Source organism: Bombus flavifrons, chromosome 3, assembly GCF_040668555.2.
Source record: "Bombus flavifrons isolate JBK064 chromosome 3, iyBomFlav1_principal, whole genome shotgun sequence".
NCBI lineage: Eukaryota > Metazoa > Arthropoda > Insecta > Hymenoptera > Apidae > Bombus > Bombus flavifrons.
This window is the reverse complement of record NC_138444.1, coordinates 67,634-88,284: the sequence shown is the minus strand read 5'-3', so window position 1 is coordinate 88,284 and position 20,651 is coordinate 67,634.

Genomic DNA, 20,651 nt, shown 5'->3' with positions numbered 1-20,651 from the left:
TCGACGGTTAAACGGTTGTGCATCGCATTCTGCACGTAAAAAGGAGTGAAATGAGCGTTTAAACGTCGAAATATCTCAAACGGGAAGGAAATGACGGTCAGTTTTCATCAAAATCGACGAAATCATCGAGATTTGCGAGCTGCTCCGCTCGTTTCGACGGTTAAACGGTTGTTTATTACATTCTGCACGTAAAAAGGAGTAAAAAGAGCGCTTAAACGTCGAAATATCTCAAACGGGAAGGAAATGACGGTTAGTTTTGGTCAAAATCGACGGAATCATCGAGATTTGCGAGCTGTTCCGCTTGTTTCGACGGTTAAACGGTTGTTTATTACATTCTGCACGTAAAAAGGAGTAAAAATAGCGCTTAAACGTCGAAATATCTCAAACGGGAAGGAAATGACGGTCAGTTTTCATCAAAATCGACGAAATCATCGAGATTTGCGAGCTGTTCCGCTTGCTTCGACGGTCAAACGGTTGTTTATTACATTCTGTACGTAAAAAGGAGTAAAAAGAGAGCTTAAATGTCGAAATATCTCATACGGGAAGGAAATGACGGTCAGTTTTCATCAAAATCGACGAAATCATCGAGATTTGCGAGCTGTTTCGCTTGTTTCGACGGTTAAACGGTTGTGCATTGCATTCTGCACGTAAAAAGGAGTAAAAAGAGCGCTTAAACGTCGAAATATCTCAAACGGGAAGGAAATGACGGTCAGTTTTCATCAAAATCGACGAAATCATCGAGATTTGCGAGCTGTTCCGCTTGTTTCGACGGTTAAACGGTTGTGCATGGCATTCTGCACGTAAAAAGGAGTGAAATGAGTTTTTAAACGTCGAAATATCTCAAACGGGAAGGAAATGACGGTCAGTTTTCATCAAAATCGACGAAATCATCGAGATTTGCGAGCTGTTCCGCTTGTTTCGACGGTTAAACGGTTGTGCATCGCATTCTGCACGTAAAAAGGAGTGAAATGAGGGTTTAGACGTCGAAATATCTCAAACGGGAAGGAAATGACGGTCAGTTTTCATCAAAATCGACGAAATCATCGAGATTTGCGAGCTGTTCCGCTTGTTTCGACGGTTAAACGGTTGTGCATTGCATTCTGCACGTAAAAAGGAGTGAAATGAGCGTTTAAACGTCGAAATATCTCAAATGGGAAGGAAACGACGGTCAGTTTTCATCAAAATCGACGAAATCATCGAGATTTGCGAGCTGCTCCGCTCGTTTCGACGGTTAAACGGTTGTTTATTACATTCTGCACGTAAAAAGGAGTAAAAAGAGCGCTTAAACGTCGAAATATCTCAAACGGGAAGGAAATGACGGTCAGTTTTCATCAAAATCGACGAAATCATCGAGATTTGCGAGCTGTTCCGCTTGTTTCGACGGTTAAACGGATGTGCATTGCATTCTGCACGTAAAAAGGAGTGAAATGAGCGTTTAAACGTCGAAATATCTCAAACGGGAAGGAAATGACGGTCAGTTTTCATCAAAATCGACGAAATCATCGAGATTTGCGAGCTGTTCCGCTTGTTTCGACGGTTAAACGGTTGTGCATCGCATTCTGCACGTAAAAAGGAGTGAAATGAGCGTTTAAACGTCGAAATATCTCAAACGGGAAGGAAATGACGGTCAGTTTTCATCAAAATCGACGAAATCATCGAGATTTGCGAGCTGTTCCGCTTGTTTCGACGGTTAAACGGTTGTGCATCGCATTCTGCACGTAAAAAGGAGTGAAATGAGTTTTTAAACGTCGAAATATCTCAAACGGGAAGGAAAGGACTTTCAGTTTTCATCAAAATCGACGAAATCATCGAGATTTGCGAGCCGCTCCGCTTGTTTCGACGGTTAAACGGTTGTGCATTGCATTCTGCACATAAAAAGGAGTGAAAAGAGCGCTTAAACGTCGAAATATCTCAAACGGGAAGGAAATGACGGTCAGTTTTCATCAAAATCGACGAAATCATCGAGATTTGCGAGCTGTTCCGCTTGTTTCGACGGTTAAACGGTTGTGCATTGCATTCTGCACGTAAAAAGGAGTAAAAAGAGCGCTTAAACGTCGAAATATCTCAAACGGGAAGGAAATGACGGTCAGTTTTCATCAAAATCGACGAAATCATCGAGATTTGCGAGCTGTCCCGCTTGTTTCGACGGTTAAACGGTTGTGCATCGCATTCTGCACGTAAAAAGGAGTGAAATGAGCGTTTAAACGTCGAAATATCTCAAACGGGAAGGAAATGACGGTCAGTTTTCATCAAAATCGACGAAATCATCGAGATTTGCGAGCTGTTCCGCTTGTTTCGACGGTTAAACGGTTGTGCATTGCATTCTGCACGTAAAAAGGAGTGAAATGAGCGTTTAAACGTCGAAATATCTCAAACGGGAAGGAAACGACGGTCAGTTTTCATAAAAATCGACGAAATCATCGAGATTTGCGAGCTGTTCCGCTTGTTTCGACGGTTAAACGGTTGTTTATTACATTCTGCACGGAAAAAGGAGTAAAAAGAGCGCTTAAACGTCGAAATATCTCAAACGGGAAGGAAATGACGGTCAGTTTTCATCAAAATCGACGAAATCATCGAGATTTGCGAGCTGTTTCGCTTGTTTCGACGGTTAAACGGTTGTGTATTGCATTCTGCACGTAAAAAGGAGTAAAAAGAGCGCTTAAACGTCGAAATATCTCAAACGGGAAGGAAATGACGGTCAGTTTTTATCAAAATCGACGAAATCATCGAGATTTGCGAGCTGTTGTGCTTGTTTCGACGGTTAAACGGTTGTGCATCGCATTCTGCATGTAAAAAGGAGTGAAATGAGCGTTTAAACGTCTAAATATCTCAAACGGGAAGGAAATGACGGTCAGTTTTCATCAAAATCGACGAAATCATCGAGAATTGTGAGTTGTTCCGCTTGTTTCGACGGTTAAACGGTTGTTTATTACATTCTGCACGTAAAAAGGAGTGAAATGCGCGTTTAAACGTCGAAATATCTCAAACGGGAAGGAAATGACGGTCAGTTTTCATCAAAATCGACGAAATCATCGAGATTTGCGAGCTGCTCCGCTTGTTTCGACGGTTAAACGGTTGTGCATTGCATTCTGCACGTAAAAAGGAGTAAAAGGTGCGCTTAAACGTCGAAATATCTCAAACGGGAAGGAAATGACGGTCAGTTTTCATCAAAATCGACGAAATCATCGAGATTTGCGAGCTGTTCCGCTTGTTTCGACGGTTAAACGGTTGTGCATTGCATTCTGCACGTAAAAAGGAGTGAAATGAGCGTTTAAACGTCGAAATATCTCAAACGGGAAGGAAATGACGGTCAGTTTTCATCAAAATCGACGAAATCATCGAGATTTGCGAGCTGTTCCGCTTGTTTCGACGGTTAAACGGTTGTGCATCGCATTCTGCACGTAAAAAGGAGTGAAATGAGTTTTTAAACGTCGAAATATCTCAAACGGGAAGGAAAGGACTTTCAGTTTTCATCAAAATCGACGAAATCATCGAGATTTGCGAGCCGCTCCACTTGTTTCGACGGTTAAACGGTTGTGCATTGCATTCTGCACATAAAAAGGAGTGAAAAGAGCGCTTAAACGTCGAAATATCTCAAACGGGAAGGAAATGACGGTCAGTTTTCATCAAAATCGACGAAATCATCGAGATTTGCGAGCTGCTCCGCTCGTTTCGACGGTTAAACGGTTGTTTATTACATTCTGCACGTAAAAAGGAGTAAAAAGAGCGCTTAAACGTCGAAATATCTCAAACGGGAAGGAAATGACGGTCAGTTTTCATCAAAATCGACGAAATCATCGAGATTTGCGAGCTGTTCCGCTTGTTTCGACGGTTAAACGGTTGTGCATCGCATTCTGCACGTAAAAAGGAGTGAAATGAGCGTTTAAACGTCGAAATATCTCAAACGGGAAGGAAATGACGGTCAGTTTTCATCAAAATCGACGAAATCATCGAGATTTGCGAGCTGTTCCGCTTGTTTCGACGGTTAAACGGTTGTGCATCGCATTCTGCACGTAAAAAGGAGTGAAATGAGTTTTTAAACGTCGAAATATCTCAAACGGGAAGGAAAGGACTTTCAGTTTTCATCAAAATCGACGAAATCATCGAGATTTGCGAGCCGCTCCGCTTGTTTCGACGGTTAAACGGTTGTGCATTGCATTCTGCACATAAAAAGGAGTGAAAAGAGCGCTTAAACGTCGAAATATCTCAAACGGGAAGGAAATGACGGTCAGTTTTCATCAAAATCGACGAAATCATCGAGATTTGCGAGCTGTTCCGCTTGTTTCGACGGTTAAACGGTTGTGCATTGCATTCTGCACGTAAAAAGGAGTGAAATGAGCGTTTAAACGTCGAAATATCTCAAACGGGAAGGAAACGACGGTCAGTTTTCATAAAAATCGACGAAATCATCGAGATTTGCGAGCTGTTCCGCTTGTTTCGACGGTTAAACGGTTGTTTATTACATTCTGCACGGAAAAAGGAGTAAAAAGAGCAATTAAACGTCGAAATATCTCAAACGGGAAGGAAATGACGGTCAGTTTTCATCAAAATCGACGAAGTCATCGAGATTTGCGAGCTGTTCCGCTTGTTTCGACGGTTAAACGGTTGTGCATCGCATTCTGCACGTAAAAAGGAGTGAAATGAGTTTTTAAACGTCGAAATATCTCAAACGGGAAGGAAAGGACGGTCAGTTTTCATCAAAATCGACGAAATCATCGAGATTTGCGAGCTGTTCCGCTTGTTTCGACGGTTAAACGGTTGTGCATTGCATTCTGCACGAAAAAAGGAGTAAAAAGAGCGCTTAAACGTCGAAATATCTCAAACGGGAAGGAAATGACGGTTAGTTTTGGTCAAAATCGACGGAATCATCGAGATTTGCGAGCTGTTCCGCTTGTTTCGACGGTTAAACGGTTGTTTATTACATTCTGCACGTAAAAAGGAGTAAAAATAGCGCTTAAACGTCGAAATATCTCAAACGGGGAGGAAATGACGGTCAGTTTTCATCAAAATCGACGAAATCATCGAGATTTGCGAGCTGTTCCGCTTGCTTCGACGGTTAAACGGTTGTTTATTACATTCTGTACGTAAAAAGGAGTAAAAAGAGAGCTTAAATGTCGAAATATCTCATACGGGAAGGAAATGACGGTCAGTTTTCATCAAAATCGACGAAATCATCGAGATTTGCGAGCTGTTTCGCTTGTTTCGACGGTTAAACGGTTGTGCATTGCATTCTGCACGTAAAAAGGAGTAAAAAGAGCGCTTAAACGTCGAAATATCTCAAACGGGAAGGAAATGACGGTCAGTTTTCATCAAAATCGACGAAATCATCGAGATTTGCGAGCTGTTCCGCTTGTTTCGACGGTTAAACGGTTGTGCATGGCATTCTGCACGTAAAAAGAAGTAAAAAGAGCGCTTAAACTTCGAAATATCTCAAACGGGAAGGAAATGACGGTCAGTTTTCATCAAAATCGACGAAGTCATCGAGATTTGCGAGCTGTTCCGCTTGTTTCGACGGTTAAACGGTTGTGCATTGCATTCTGCACGTAAAAAGGAGTAAAAAGAGCGCTTAAACTTCGAAATATCTCAAACGGGAAGGAAATGACGGTCAGTTTTCATCAAAATCGACGAAATCGTCGAGATTTGCGAGCTGTTCCGCTTGTTTCGACGGTTAAACGGTTGTGCATTGCATTCTGCACGTAAAAAGGAGTAAAAAGAGCGCTTAAACGTCGAAATATCTCAAACGGGAAGGAAATGACGGTCAGTTTTCATCAAAATCGACGAAATCATCGAGATTTGCGAGCTGTTTCGCTTGTTTCGACGGTTAAACGGTTGTGCATTGCATTCTGCACGTAAAAAGGAGTAAAAAGAGCGCTTAAACGTCGAAATATCTCAAACGGGAAGGAAACGACGGTCAGTTTTCATCAAAATCGACGAAATCATCGAGATTTGCGAGCTGTTGTGCTTGTTTCGACGGTTAAACGGTTGTGCATCGCATTCTGCACGTAAAAAGGAGTGAAATGAGCGTTTAAACGTCGAAATATCTCAAACGGGAAGGAAATGACGGTCAGTTTTCATCAAAATCGACGAAATCATCGAGATTTGCGAGCTGCTCCGCTCGTTTCGACGGTTAAACGGTTGTTTATTACATTCTGCACGTAAAAAGGAGTAAAAAGAGCGCTTAAACGTCGAAATATCTCAAACGGGAAGGAAATGACGGTTAGTTTTGGTCAAAATCGACGGAATCATCGAGATTTGCGAGCTGTTCCGCTTGTTTCGACGGTTAAACGGTTGTTTATTACATTCTGCACGTAAAAAGGAGTAAAAATAGCGCTTAAACGTCGAAATATCTCAAACGGGAAGGAAATGACGGTCAGTTTTCATCAAAATCGACGAAATCATCGAGATTTGCGAGCTGTTCCGCTTGCTTCGACGGTCAAACGGTTGTTTATTACATTCTGTACGTAAAAAGGAGTAAAAAGAGAGCTTAAATGTCGAAATATCTCATACGGGAAGGAAATGACGGTCAGTTTTCATCAAAATCGACGAAATCATCGAGATTTGCGAGCTGTTTCACTTGTTTCGACGGTTAAACGGTTGTGCATTGCATTCTGCACGTAAAAAGGAGTAAAAAGAGCGCTTAAACGTCGAAATGTCTCAAACGGGAAGGAAATGACGGTCAGTTTTCATCAAAATCGACGAAATCATCGAGATTTGCGAGCTGTTCCGCTTGTTTCGACGGTTAAACGGTTGTGCATGGCATTCTGCACGTAAAAAGGAGTGAAATGAGTTTTTAAACGTCGAAATATCTCAAACGGGAAGGAAATGACGGTCAGTTTTCATCAAAATCGACGAAATCATCGAGATTTGCGAGCTGTTCCGCTTGTTTCGACGGTTAAACGGTTGTGCATCGCATTCTGCACGTAAAAAGGAGTGAAATGAGGGTTTAAACGTCGAAATATCTCAAACGGGAAGGAAATGACGGTCAGTTTTCATCAAAATCGACGAAATCATCGAGATTTGCGAGCTGTTCCGCTTGTTTCGACGGTTAAACGGTTGTGCATTGCATTCTGCACGTAAAAAGGAGTGAAATGAGCGTTTAAACGTCGAAATATCTCAAACGGGAAGGAAACGACGGTCAGTTTTCATCAAAATCGACGAAATCATCGAGATTTGCGAGCTGCTCCGCTCGTTTCGACGGTTAAACGGTTGTTTATTACATTCTGCACGTAAAAAGGAGTAAAAAGAGCGCTTAAACGTCGAAATATCTCAAACGGGAAGGAAATGACGGTCAGTTTTCATCAAAATCGACGAAATCATCGAGATTTGCGAGCTGTTCCGCTTGTTTCGACGGTTAAACGGATGTGCATTGCATTCTGCACGTAAAAAGGAGTGAAATGAGCGTTTAAACGTCGAAATATCTCAAACGGGAAGGAAATGACGGTCAGTTTTCATCAAAATCGACGAAATCATCGAGATTTGCGAGCTGTTCCGCTTGTTTCGACGGTTAAACGGTTGTGCATCGCATTCTGCACGTAAAAAGGAGTGAAATGAGCGTTTAAACGTCGAAATATCTCAAACGGGAAGGAAATGACGGTCAGTTTTCATCAAAATCGACGAAATCATCGAGATTTGCGAGCTGTTCCGCTTGTTTCGACGGTTAAACGGTTGTGCATCGCATTCTGCACGTAAAAAGGAGTGAAATGAGTTTTTAAACGTCGAAATATCTCAAACGGGAAGGAAAGGACTTTCAGTTTTCATCAAAATCGACGAAATCATCGAGATTTGCGAGCCGCTCCGCTTGTTTCGACGGTTAAACGGTTGTGCATTGCATTCTGCACATAAAAAGGAGTGAAAAGAGCGCTTAAACGTCGAAATATCTCAAACGGGAAGGAAATGACGGTCAGTTTTCATCAAAATCGACGAAATCATCGAGATTTGCGAGCTGTTCCGCTTGTTTCGACGGTTAAACGGTTGTGCATTGCATTCTGCACGTAAAAAGGAGTAAAAAGAGCGCTTAAACGTCGAAATATCTCAAACGGGAAGGAAATGACGGTCAGTTTTCATCAAAATCGACGAAATCATCGAGATTTGCGAGCTGTCCCGCTTGTTTCGACGGTTAAACGGTTGTGCATCGCATTCTGCACGTAAAAAGGAGTGAAATGAGCGTTTAAACGTCGAAATATCTCAAACGGGAAGGAAATGACGGTCAGTTTTCATCAAAATCGACGAAATCATCGAGATTTGCGAGCTGTTCCGCTTGTTTCGACGGTTAAACGGTTGTGCATTGCATTCTGCACGTAAAAAGGAGTGAAATGAGCGTTTAAACGTCGAAATATCTCAAACGGGAAGGAAACGACGGTCAGTTTTCATAAAAATCGACGAAATCATCGAGATTTGCGAGCTGTTCCGCTTGTTTCGACGGTTAAACGGTTGTTTATTACATTCTGCACGGAAAAAGGAGTAAAAAGAGCGCTTAAACGTCGAAATATCTCAAACGGGAAGGAAATGACGGTCAGTTTTCATCAAAATCGACGAAATCATCGAGATTTGCGAGCTGTTTCGCTTGTTTCGACGGTTAAACGGTTGTGTATTGCATTCTGCACGTAAGAAGGAGTAAAAAGAGCGCTTAAACGTCGAAATATCTCAAACGGGAAGGAAATGACGGTCAGTTTTTATCAAAATCGACGAAATCATCGAGATTTGCGAGCTGTTGTGCTTGTTTCGACGGTTAAACGGTTGTGCATCGCATTCTGCATGTAAAAAGGAGTGAAATGAGCGTTTAAACGTCTAAATATCTCAAACGGGAAGGAAATGACGGTCAGTTTTCATCAAAATCGACGAAATCATCGAGAATTGTGAGTTGTTCCGCTTGTTTCGACGGTTAAACGGTTGTTTATTACATTCTGCACGTAAAAAGGAGTGAAATGAGCGTTTAAACGTCGAAATATCTCAAACGGGAAGGAAATGACGGTCAGTTTTCATCAAAATCGACGAAATCATCGAGATTTGCGAGCTGCTCCGCTTGTTTCGACGGTTAAACGGTTGTGCATTGCATTCTGCACGTAAAAAGGAGTAAAAGGTGCGCTTAAACGTCGAAATATCTCAAACGGGAAGGAAATGACGGTCAGTTTTCATCAAAATCGACGAAATCATCGAGATTTGCGAGCTGTTCCGCTTGTTTCGACGGTTAAACGGTTGTGCATTGCATTCTGCACGTAAAAAGGAGTAAAAAGAGCGCTTAAACGTCGAAATATCTCAAACGGGAAGGAAATGACGGTCAGTTTTCATCAAAATCGACGAAATCATCGAGATTTGCGAGCTGTCCCGCTTGTTTCGACGGTTAAACGGTTGTGCATCGCATTCTGCACGTAAAAAGGAGTGAAATGAGCGTTTAAACGTCGAAATATCTCAAACGGGAAGGAAATGACGGTCAGTTTTCATCAAAATCGACGAAATCATCGAGATTTGCGAGCTGTTCCGCTTGTTTCGACGGTTAAACGGTTGTGCATTGCATTCTGCACGTAAAAAGGAGTGAAATGAGCGTTTAAACGTCGAAATATCTCAAACGGGAAGGAAACGACGGTCAGTTTTCATAAAAATCGACGAAATCATCGAGATTTGCGAGCTGTTCCGCTTGTTTCGACGGTTAAACGGTTGTTTATTACATTCTGCACGGAAAAAGGAGTAAAAAGAGCGCTTAAACGTCGAAATATCTCAAACGGGAAGGAAATGACGGTCAGTTTTCATCAAAATCGACGAAATCATCGAGATTTGCGAGCTGTTTCGCTTGTTTCGACGGTTAAACGGTTGTGTATTGCATTCTGCACGTAAGAAGGAGTAAAAAGAGCGCTTAAACGTCGAAATATCTCAAACGGGAAGGAAATGACGGTCAGTTTTTATCAAAATCGACGAAATCATCGAGATTTGCGAGCTGTTGTGCTTGTTTCGACGGTTAAACGGTTGTGCATCGCATTCTGCATGTAAAAAGGAGTGAAATGAGCGTTTAAACGTCTAAATATCTCAAACGGGAAGGAAATGACGGTCAGTTTTCATCAAAATCGACGAAATCATCGAGAATTGTGAGTTGTTCCGCTTGTTTCGACGGTTAAACGGTTGTTTATTACATTCTGCACGTAAAAAGGAGTGAAATGAGCGTTTAAACGTCGAAATATCTCAAACGGGAAGGAAATGACGGTCAGTTTTCATCAAAATCGACGAAATCATCGAGATTTGCGAGCTGCTCCGCTTGTTTCGACGGTTAAACGGTTGTGCATTGCATTCTGCACGTAAAAAGGAGTAAAAGGTGCGCTTAAACGTCGAAATATCTCAAACGGGAAGGAAATGACGGTCAGTTTTCATCAAAATCGACGAAATCATCGAGATTTGCGAGCTGTTCCGCTTGTTTCGACGGTTAAACGGTTGTGCATTGCATTCTGCACGTAAAAAGGAGTGAAATGAGCGTTTAAACGTCGAAATATCTCAAACGGGAAGGAAATGACGGTCAGTTTTCATCAAAATCGACGAAATCATCGAGATTTGCGAGCTGTTCCGCTTGTTTCGACGGTTAAACGGTTGTGCATCGCATTCTGCACGTAAAAAGGAGTGAAATGAGTTTTTAAACGTCGAAATATCTCAAACGGGAAGGAAAGGACTTTCAGTTTTCATCAAAATCGACGAAATCATCGAGATTTGCGAGCCGCTCCACTTGTTTCGACGGTTAAACGGTTGTGCATTGCATTCTGCACATAAAAAGGAGTGAAAAGAGCGCTTAAACGTCGAAATATCTCAAACGGGAAGGAAATGACGGTCAGTTTTCATCAAAATCGACGAAATCATCGAGATTTGCGAGCTGTTCCGCTTGTTTCGACGGTTAAACGGTTGTGCATTGCATTCTGCACGTAAAAAGGAGTGAAATGAGCGTTTAAACGTCGAAATATCTCAAACGGGAAGGAAACGACGGTCAGTTTTCATAAAAATCGACGAAATCATCGAGATTTGCGAGCTGTTCCGCTTGTTTCGACGGTTAAACGGTTGTGCATCGCATTCTGCACGTAAAAAGGAGTGAAATGAGTTTTTAAACGTCGAAATATCTCAAACGGGAAGGAAAGGACAGTCAGTTTTCATCAAAATCGACGAAATCATCGAGATTTGCGAGCTGTTCCGCTTGTTTCGACGGTTAAACGGTTGTGCATTGCATTCTGCACGTAAAAAGGAGTAAAAAGAGCGCTTAAACGTCGAAATATCTCAAACGGGAAGGAAATGACGGTCAGTTTTCATCAAAATCGACGAAATCATCGAGATTTGCGAGCTGTTTCGCTTGTTTCGACGGTTAAACGGTTGTGCATTGCATTCTGCACGTAAAAAGGAGTAAAAAGAGCGCTTAAACGTCGAAATATCTCAAACGGGAAGGAAACGACGGTCAGTTTTCATCAAAATCGACGAAATCATCGAGATTTGCGAGCTGTTGTGCTTGTTTCGACGGTTAAACGGTTGTGCATCGCATTCTGCACGTAAAAAGGAGTGAAATGAGCGTTTAAACGTCGAAATATCTCAAACGGGAAGGAAATGACGGTCAGTTTTCATCAAAATCGACGAAATCATCGAGATTTGCGAGCTGTTCCGCTTGTTTCGACGGTTAAACGGTTGTGCATTGCATTCTGCACGGAAAAAGGAGTAAAAAGAGCGCTTAAACTTCGAAATATCTCAAACGGGAAGGAAATGACGGTCAGTTTTCATCAAAATCGACGAAATCATCGAGATTTGCGAGCTGTTCCGCTTGTTTCGACGGTTAAACGGTTGTGCATTGCATTCTGCACGTAAAAAGGAGTAAAAAGAGCGCTTAAACGTCGAAATATCTCAAACGGGAAGGAAATGACGGTCAGTTTTCATCAAAATCGACGAAATCATCGAGAATTGCGAGCTGTCCCGCTTGTTTCGACGGTTAAACGGTTGTGCATCGCATTCTGCACGTAAAAAGGAGTGAAATGAGCGTTTAAACGTCGAAATATCTCAAACGGGAAGGAAATGACGGTCAGTTTTCATCAAAATCGACGAAATCATCGAGATTTGCGAGCTGTTCCGCTTGTTTCGACGGTTAAACGGTTGTGCATCGCATTCTGCACGTAAAAAGGAGTGAAATGAGGGTTTAAACGTCGAAATATCTCAAACGGGAAGGAAATGACGGTCAGTTTTCATCAAAATCGACGAAATCATCGAGATTTGCGAGCTGTTCCGCTTGTTTCGACGGTTAAACGGTTCTGCATTGCATTCTGCACGTAAAAAGGAGTGAAATGAGCGTTTAAACGTCGAAATATCTCAAACGGGAAGGAAACGACGGTCAGTTTTCATCAAAATCGACGAAATCATCGAGATTTGCGAGCTGCTCCGCTTGTTTCGACGGTTAAACGGTTGTGCATTGCATTCTGCACGGAAAAAGGAGTAAAAAGAGCGCTTAAACTTCGAAATATCTCAAACGGGAAGGAAATGACGGTCAGTTTTCATCAAAATCGACGAAATCATCGAGATTTGCGAGCTGTTTCGCTTGTTTCGACGGTTAAACGGTTGTGCATTGCATTCTGCACGTAAAAAGGAGTAAAAAGAGCGCTTAAACGTCGAAATATCTCAAACGGGAAGGAAATGACGGTCAGTTTTGATCAAAATCGACGAAATCATCGAGATTTGCGAGCTGTCCCGCTTGTTTCGACGGTTAAACGGTTGTTTATTACATTCTGCACGTAAAAAGGAGTAAAAAGAGCGCTTAAACGTCGAAGTATCTCAAACGGGAAGGAAATGACGGTCAGTTTTCATCAAAATCGACGAAATCATCGAGATTTGCGAGCTGTTCCGCTTGTTTCGACGGTTAAACGGTTGCGCATCGCATTCTGCACGTAAAAAGGAGTGAAATGAGCGTTTAAACGTCGAAATATCTCAAACGGGAAGGAAATGAGGGTCAGTTTTCATCAAAATCGACGAAGTCATCGAGATTTGCGAGCTGTTCCGCTTGTTTCGACGGTTAAACGGTTGTGCATTGCATTCTGCACGGAAAAAGGAGTAAAAAGAGCGCTTAAACTTCGAAATATCTCAAACGGGAAGGAAATGACGGTCAGTTTTCATCAAAATCGACGAAATCATCGAGATTTGCGAGCTGTTCCGCTTGTTTCGACGGTTAAACGGTTGTGCATTGCATTCTGCACGTAAAAAGGAGTAAAAAGAGCGCTTAAACGTCGAAATATCTCAAACGGGAAGGAAATGACGGTCAGTTTTCATCAAAATCGACGAAATCATCGAGATTTGCGAGCTGTTTCGCTTGTTTCGACGGTTAAACGGTTGTGCATCGCATTCTGCACGTAAAAAGGAGTGAAATGAGTTTTTAAACGTCGAAATATCTCAAACGGGAAGGAAATGACGGTCAGTTTTCATCAAAATCGACGAAATCATCGGGATTTGCGAGCTGTTCCGCTTGTTTCGACGGTTAAACGGTTGTTTATTACATTCTGCACGTAAAAAGGAGTAAAAAGAGCGCTTAAACGTCGAAGTATCTCAAACGGGAAGGAAATGACGGTCAGTTTTCATCAAAATCGACGAAATCATCGAGATTTGCGAGCTGTTCCGCTTGTTTCGACGGTTAAACGGTTGCGCATCGCATTCTGCACGTAAAAAGGAGTGAAATGAGCGTTTAAACGTCGAAATATCTCAAACGGGAAGGAAATGACGGTCAGTTTTCATCAAAATCGACGAAGTCATCGAGATTTGCGAGCTGTTCCGCTTGTTTCGACGGTTAAACGGTTGTTTATTACATTCTGCACGGAAAAAGGAGTAAAAAGAGCGCTTAAACGTCGAAATATCTCAAACGGGAAGGAAATGACGGTCAGTTTTCATCAAAATCGACGAAATCATCGAGATTTGCGAGCTGTTCCGCTTGTTTCGACGGTTAAATGGTTGTGCATTGCATTCTGCACGTAAAAAGGAGTAAAAAGAGCGCTTAAACGTCGAAATATCTCAAACGGGAAGGAAATGACGGTCAGTTTTCATCAAAATCGACGAAATCATCGAGATTTGCGAGCTGTTTCGCTTGTTTCGACGGTTAGACGGTTGTGCATCGCATTCTGCACGTAAAAAGGAGTGAAATGAGTTTTTAAACGTCGAAATATCTCAAACGGGAAGGAAATGACGGTCAGTTTTCATCAAAATCGACGAAATCATCGGGATTTGCGAGCTGTTCCGCTTGTTTCGACGGTTAAACGGTTGTTCATTGCATGCTGCACGTAAAAAGGAGTGAAATGAGCGCTTAAACGTCGAGATATCTCAAACGGGAAGGAAATGACGGTCAGTTTCCATCAAAATCGACGAAATCATCGAGATTTGCGAGCTGTTCCGCTTGTTTCGACGGTTAAACGGTTGCGCATCGCATTCTGCACGTAAAAAGGAGTGAAATGAGCGTTTAAACGTCGAAATATCTCAAACGGGAAGGAAATGACGGTCAGTTTTCATCAAAATCGACGAAGTCATCGAGATTTGCGAGCTGTTCCGCTTGTTTCGACGGTTAAACGGTTGTGCATTGCATTCTGCACGGAAAAAGGAGTAAAAAGAGCGCTTAAACTTCGAAATATCTCAAACGGGAAGGAAATGACGGTCAGTTTTCATCAAAATCGACGAAATCATCGAGATTTGCGAGCTGTTCCGCTTGTTTCGACGGTTAAACGGTTGTGCATTGCATTCTGCACGTAAAAAGGAGTAAAAAGAGCGCTTAAACGTCGAAATATCTCAAACGGGAAGGAAATGACGGTCAGTTTTCATCAAAATCGACGAAGTCATCGAGATTTGCGAGCTGTTCCGCTTGTTTCGACGGTTAAACGGTTGTGCATTGCATTCTGCACGGAAAAAGGAGTAAAAAGAGCGCTTAAACTTCGAAATATCTCAAACGGGAAGGAAATGACGGTCAGTTTTCATCAAAATCGACGAAATCATCGAGATTTGCGAGCTGTTCCGCTTGTTTCGACGGTTAAACGGTTGTGCATTGCATTCTGCACGTAAAAAGGAGTAAAAAGAGCGCTTAAACGTCGAAATATCTCAAACGGGAAGGAAATGACGGTCAGTTTTCATCAAAATCGACGAAATCATCGAGATTTGCGAGCTGTTTCGCTTGTTTCGACGGTTAAACGGTTGTGCATCGCATTCTGCACGTAAAAAGGAGTGAAATGAGTTTTTAAACGTCGAAATATCTCAAACGGGAAGGAAATGACGGTCAGTTTTCATCAAAATCGACGAAATCATCGGGATTTGCGAGCTGTTCCGCTTGTTTCGACGGTTAAACGGTTGTTCATTGCATGCTGCACGTAAAAAGGAGTGAAATGAGCGCTTAAACGTCGAGATATCTCAAACGGGAAGGAAATGACGGTCAGTTTCCATCAAAATCGACGAAATCATCGAGATTTGCGAGCTGTTCCGCTTGTTTCGACGGTTAAACGGTTGTTTATTACATTCTGCACGTAAAAAGGAGTGAAATGAGCGTTTAAACGTCGAAATATCTCAAACGGGAAGGAAATGACGGTCAGTTTTCATCAAAATCGACGAAATCATCGAGATTTGCGAGCTGTCCCGCTTGTTTCGACGGTTAAACGGTTGTTTATTACATTCTGCACGTAAAAAGGAGTAAAAAGAGCGCTTAAACGTCGAAATATCTCAAACGGGAAGGAAATGACGGTCAGTTTTCATCAAAATCGACGAAATCATCGAGATTTGGGAGCTGTTCCGCTTGTTTCGACGGTTTAAACGGTTGTGCATTGCATTCTGCACGTAAAAAGGAGTAAAAAGAGCGCTTAAACGTCGAAATATCACAAACGGGAAGGAAATGACGGTCAGTTTTCATCAAAATCGACGAAATCATCGAGATTTGCGAGCTGTTCCGCTTGTTTCGACGGTTAAACGGTTGTGCATCGCATTCTGCACGTAAAAAGGAGTGAAATGAGCGTTTAAACGTCGAAATATCTCTAACGGGAAGGAAATGACGGTCAGTTTTCATCAAAATCGACGAAATCATCGAGATTTGCGAGCTGTTCCGCTTGTTTCGACGGTTAAACGGTTGTGCATCGCATTCTGCACGTAAAAAGGAGTGAAATGAGCGTTTAAACGTCGAAATATCTCTAACGGGAAGGAAATGACGGTCAGTTTTCATCAAAATCGACGAAATCATCGAGATTTGCGAGCTGTTCCGCTTGTTTCGACGGTTAAACGGTTGTGCATCGCATTCTGCACGTAAAAAGGAGTGAAATGAGCGTTTAAACGTCGAAATATCTCTAACGGGAAGGAAATGACGGTCAGTTTTCATCAAAATCGACGAAATCATCGAGATTTGCGAGCTGTTCCGCTTGTTTCGACGGTTAAACGGTTGTGCATCGCATTCTGCACGTAAAAAGGAGTGAAATGAGCGTTTAAACGTCGAAATATCTCTAACGGGAAGGAAATGACGGTCAGTTTTCATCAAAATCGACGAAATCATCGAGATTTGCGAGCTGTTCCGCTTGTTTCGACGGTTAAACGGTTGTGCATCGCATTCTGCACGTAAAAAGGAGTGAAATGAGCGTTTAAACGTCGAAATATCTCAAACGGGAAGGAAATGACGGTCAGTTTTCATCAAAATCGACGAAATCATCGAGATTTGCGAGCTGTTCCGCTTGTTTCGACGGTTAAACGGTTGTGCATTGCATTCTGCACGGAAAAAGGAGTAAAAAGAGCGCTTAAACTTCGAAATATCTCAAACGGGAAGGAAATGACGGTCAGTTTTCATCAAAATCGACGAAATCATCGAGATTTGCGAGCTGTCCCGCTTGTTTCGACGGTTAAACGGTTGTTTATTACATTCTGCACGTAAAAAGGAGTAAAAAGAGCGCTTAAACGTCGAAATATCTCAAACGGGAAGGAAATGACGGTCAGTTTTCATCAAAATCGACGAAATCATCGAGATTTGCGAGCTGTCCCGCTTGTTTCGACGGTTAAACGGTTGTTTATTACATTCTGCACGTAAAAAGGAGTAAAAAGAGCGCTTAAACGTCGAAATATCTCAAACGGGAAGGAAATGACGGTCAGTTTTCATCAAAATCGACGAAATCATCGAGATTTGGGAGCTGTTCCGCTTGTTTCGACGGTTAAACGGTTGTGCATTGCATTCTGCACGTAAAAAGGAGTAAAAAGATCGCTTAAACGTCGAAATATCACAAACGGGAAGGAAATGACGGTCAGTTTTCATCAAAATCGACGAAATCATCGAGATTTGCGAGCTGTTCCGCTTGTTTCGACGGTTAAACGGTTGTGCATCGCATTCTGCACGTAAAAAGGAGTGAAATGAGCGTTTAAACGTCGAAATATCTCTAACGGGAAGGAAATGACGGTCAGTTTTCATCAAAATCGACGAAATCATCGAGATTTGCGAGCTGTTCCGCTTGTTTCGACGGTTAAACGGTTGTGCATCGCATTCTGCACGTAAAAAGGAGTGAAATGAGCGTTTAAACGTCGAAATATCTCTAACGGGAAGGAAATGACGGTCAGTTTTCATCAAAATCGACGAAATCATCGAGATTTGCGAGCTGTTCCGCTTGTTTCGACGGTTAAACGGTTGTGCATCGCATTCTGCACGTAAAAAGGAGTGAAATGAGCGTTTAAACGTCGAAATATCTCTAACGTGAAGGAAATGACGGTCAGTTTTCATCAAAATCGACGAAATCATCGAGATTTGCGAGCTGTTCCGCTTGTTTCGACGGTTAAACGGTTGTGCATCGCATTCTGCACGTAAAAAGGAGTGAAATGAGCGTTTAAACGTCGAAATATCTCTAACGGGAAGGAAATGACGGTCAGTTTTCATCAAAATCGACGAAATCATCGAGATTTGCGAGCTGTTCCGCTTGTTTCGACGGTTAAACGGTTGTGCATCGCATTCTGCACGTAAAAAGGAGTGAAATGAGCGTTTAAACGTCGAAATATCTCAAACGGGAAGGAAATGACGGTCAGTTTTCATCAAAATCGACGAAGTCATCGAGATTTGCGAGCTGTTTCGCTTGTTTCGACGGTTAAACGGTTGTGCATTGCATTCTGCACGTAAAAAGGAGTGAAATGAGCGTTTAAACGTCGAAATATCTCAAACGGGAAGGAAACGACGGTCAGTTTTCATAAAAATCGACGAAATCATCGAGATTTGCGAGCTGCTCCGCTTGTTTCGACGGTTAAACGGTTGTGCATTGCATTCTGCACGGAAAAAGGAGTAAAAAGAGCGCTTAAACTTCGAAATATCTCAAACGGGAAGGAAATGACGGTCAGTTTTCATCAAAATCGACGAAATCATCGAGATTTGCGAGCTGTTTCGCTTGTTTCGACGGTTAAACGGTTGTGCATTGCATTCTGCACGTAAAAAGGAGTAAAAAGAGCGCTTAAACGTCGAAATATCTCAAACGGGAAGGAAATGACGGTCAGTTTTGATCAAAATCGACGAAATCATCGAGATTTGCGAGCTGTCCCGCTTGTTTCGACGGTTAAACGGTTGTTTATTACATTCTGCACGTAAAAAGGAGTAAAAAGAGCGCTTAAACGTCGAAGTATCTCAAACGGGAAGGAAATGACGGTCAGTTTTCATCAAAATCGACGAAATCATCGAGATTTGCGAGCTGTTCCGCTTGTTTCGACGGTTAAACGGTTGCGCATCGCATTCTGCACGTAAAAAGGAGTGAAATGAGCGTTTAAACGTCGAAATATCTCAAACGGGAAGGAAATGAGGGTCAGTTTTCATCAAAATCGACGAAGTCATCGAGATTTGCGAGCTGTTCCGCTTGTTTCGACGGTTAAACGGTTGTGCATTGCATTCTGCACGGAAAAAGGAGTAAAAAGAGCGCTTAAACTTCGAAATATCTCAAACGGGAAGGAAATGACGGTCAGTTTTCATCAAAATCGACGAAATCATCGAGATTTGCGAGCTGTTCCGCTTGTTTCGACGGTTAAACGGTTGTGCATTGCATTCTGCACGTAAAAAGGAGTAAAAAGAGCGCTTAAACGTCGAAATATCTCAAACGGGAAGGAAATGACGGTCAGTTTTCATCAAAATCGACGAAATCATCGAGATTTGCGAGCTGTTTCGCTTGTTTCGACGGTTAAACGGTTGTGCATCGCATTCTGCACGTAAAAAGGAGTGAAATGAGTTTTTAAACGTCGAAATATCTCAAACGGGAAGGAAATGACGGTCAGTTTTCATCAAAATCGACGAAATCATCGGGATTTGCGAGCTGTTCCGCTTGTTTCGACGGTTAAACGGTTGTTTATTACATTCTGCACGTAAAAAGGAGTAAAAAGAGCGCTTAAACGTCGAAGTATCTCAAACGGAAAGGAAATGACGGTCAGTTTTCATCAAAATCGACGAAATCATCGAGATTTGCGAGCTGTTCCGCTTGTTTCGACGGTTAAACGGTTGCGCATCGCATTCTGCACGTAAAAAGGAGTGAAATGAGCGTTTAAACGTCGAAATATCTCAAACGGGAAGGAAATGACGGTCAGTTTTCATCAAAATCGACGAAGTCATCGAGATTTGCGAGCTGTTCCGCTTGTTTCGACGGTTAAACGGTTGTTTATTACATTCTGCACGGAAAAAGGAGTAAAAAGAGCGCTTAAACGTCGAAATATCTCAAACGGGAAGGAAATGACGGTCAGTTTTCATCAAAATCGACGAAATCATCGAGATTTGCGAGCTGTTCCGCTTGTTTCGACGGTTAAATGGTTGTGCATTGCATTCTGCACGTAAAAAGGAGTAAAAAGAGCGCTTAAACGTCGAAATATCTCAAACGGGAAGGAAATGACGGTCAGTTTTCATCAAAATCGACGAAATCATCGAGATTTGCGAGCTGTTTCGCTTGTTTCGACGGTTAGACGGTTGTGCATCGCATTCTGCACGTAAAAAGGAGTGAAATGAGTTTTTAAACGTCGAAATATCTCAAACGGGAAGGAAATGACGGTCAGTTTTCATCAAAATCGACGAAATCATCGGGATTTGCGAGCTGTTCCGCTTGTTTCGACGGTTAAACGGTTGTTCATTGCATGCTGCACGTAAAAAGGAGTGAAATGAGCGCTTAAACGTCGAGATATCTCAAACGGGAAGGAAATGACGGTCAGTTTCCATCAAAATCGACGAAATCATCGAGATTTGCGAGCTGTTCCGCTTGTTTCGACGGTTAAACGGTTGCGCATCGCATTCTGCACGTAAAAAGGAGTGAAATGAGCGTTTAAACGTCGAAATATCTCAAACGGGAAGGAAATGACGGTCAGTTTTCATCAAAATCGACGAAGTCATCGAGATTTGCGAGCTGTTCCGCTTGTTTCGACGGTTAAACGGTTGTGCATTGCATTCTGCACGGAAAAAGGAGTAAAAAGAGCGCTTAAACTTCGAAATATCTCAAACGGGAAGGAAATGACGGTCAGTTTTCATCAAAATCGACGAAATCATCGAGATTTGCGAGCTGTTCCGCTTGTTTCGACGGTTAAACGGTTGTGCATTGCATTCTGCACGTAAAAAGGAGTAAAAAGAGCGCTTAAACGTCGAAATATCTCAAACGGGAAGGAAATGACGGTCAGTTTTCATCAAAATCGACGAAATCATCGAGATTTGCGAGCTGTTTCGC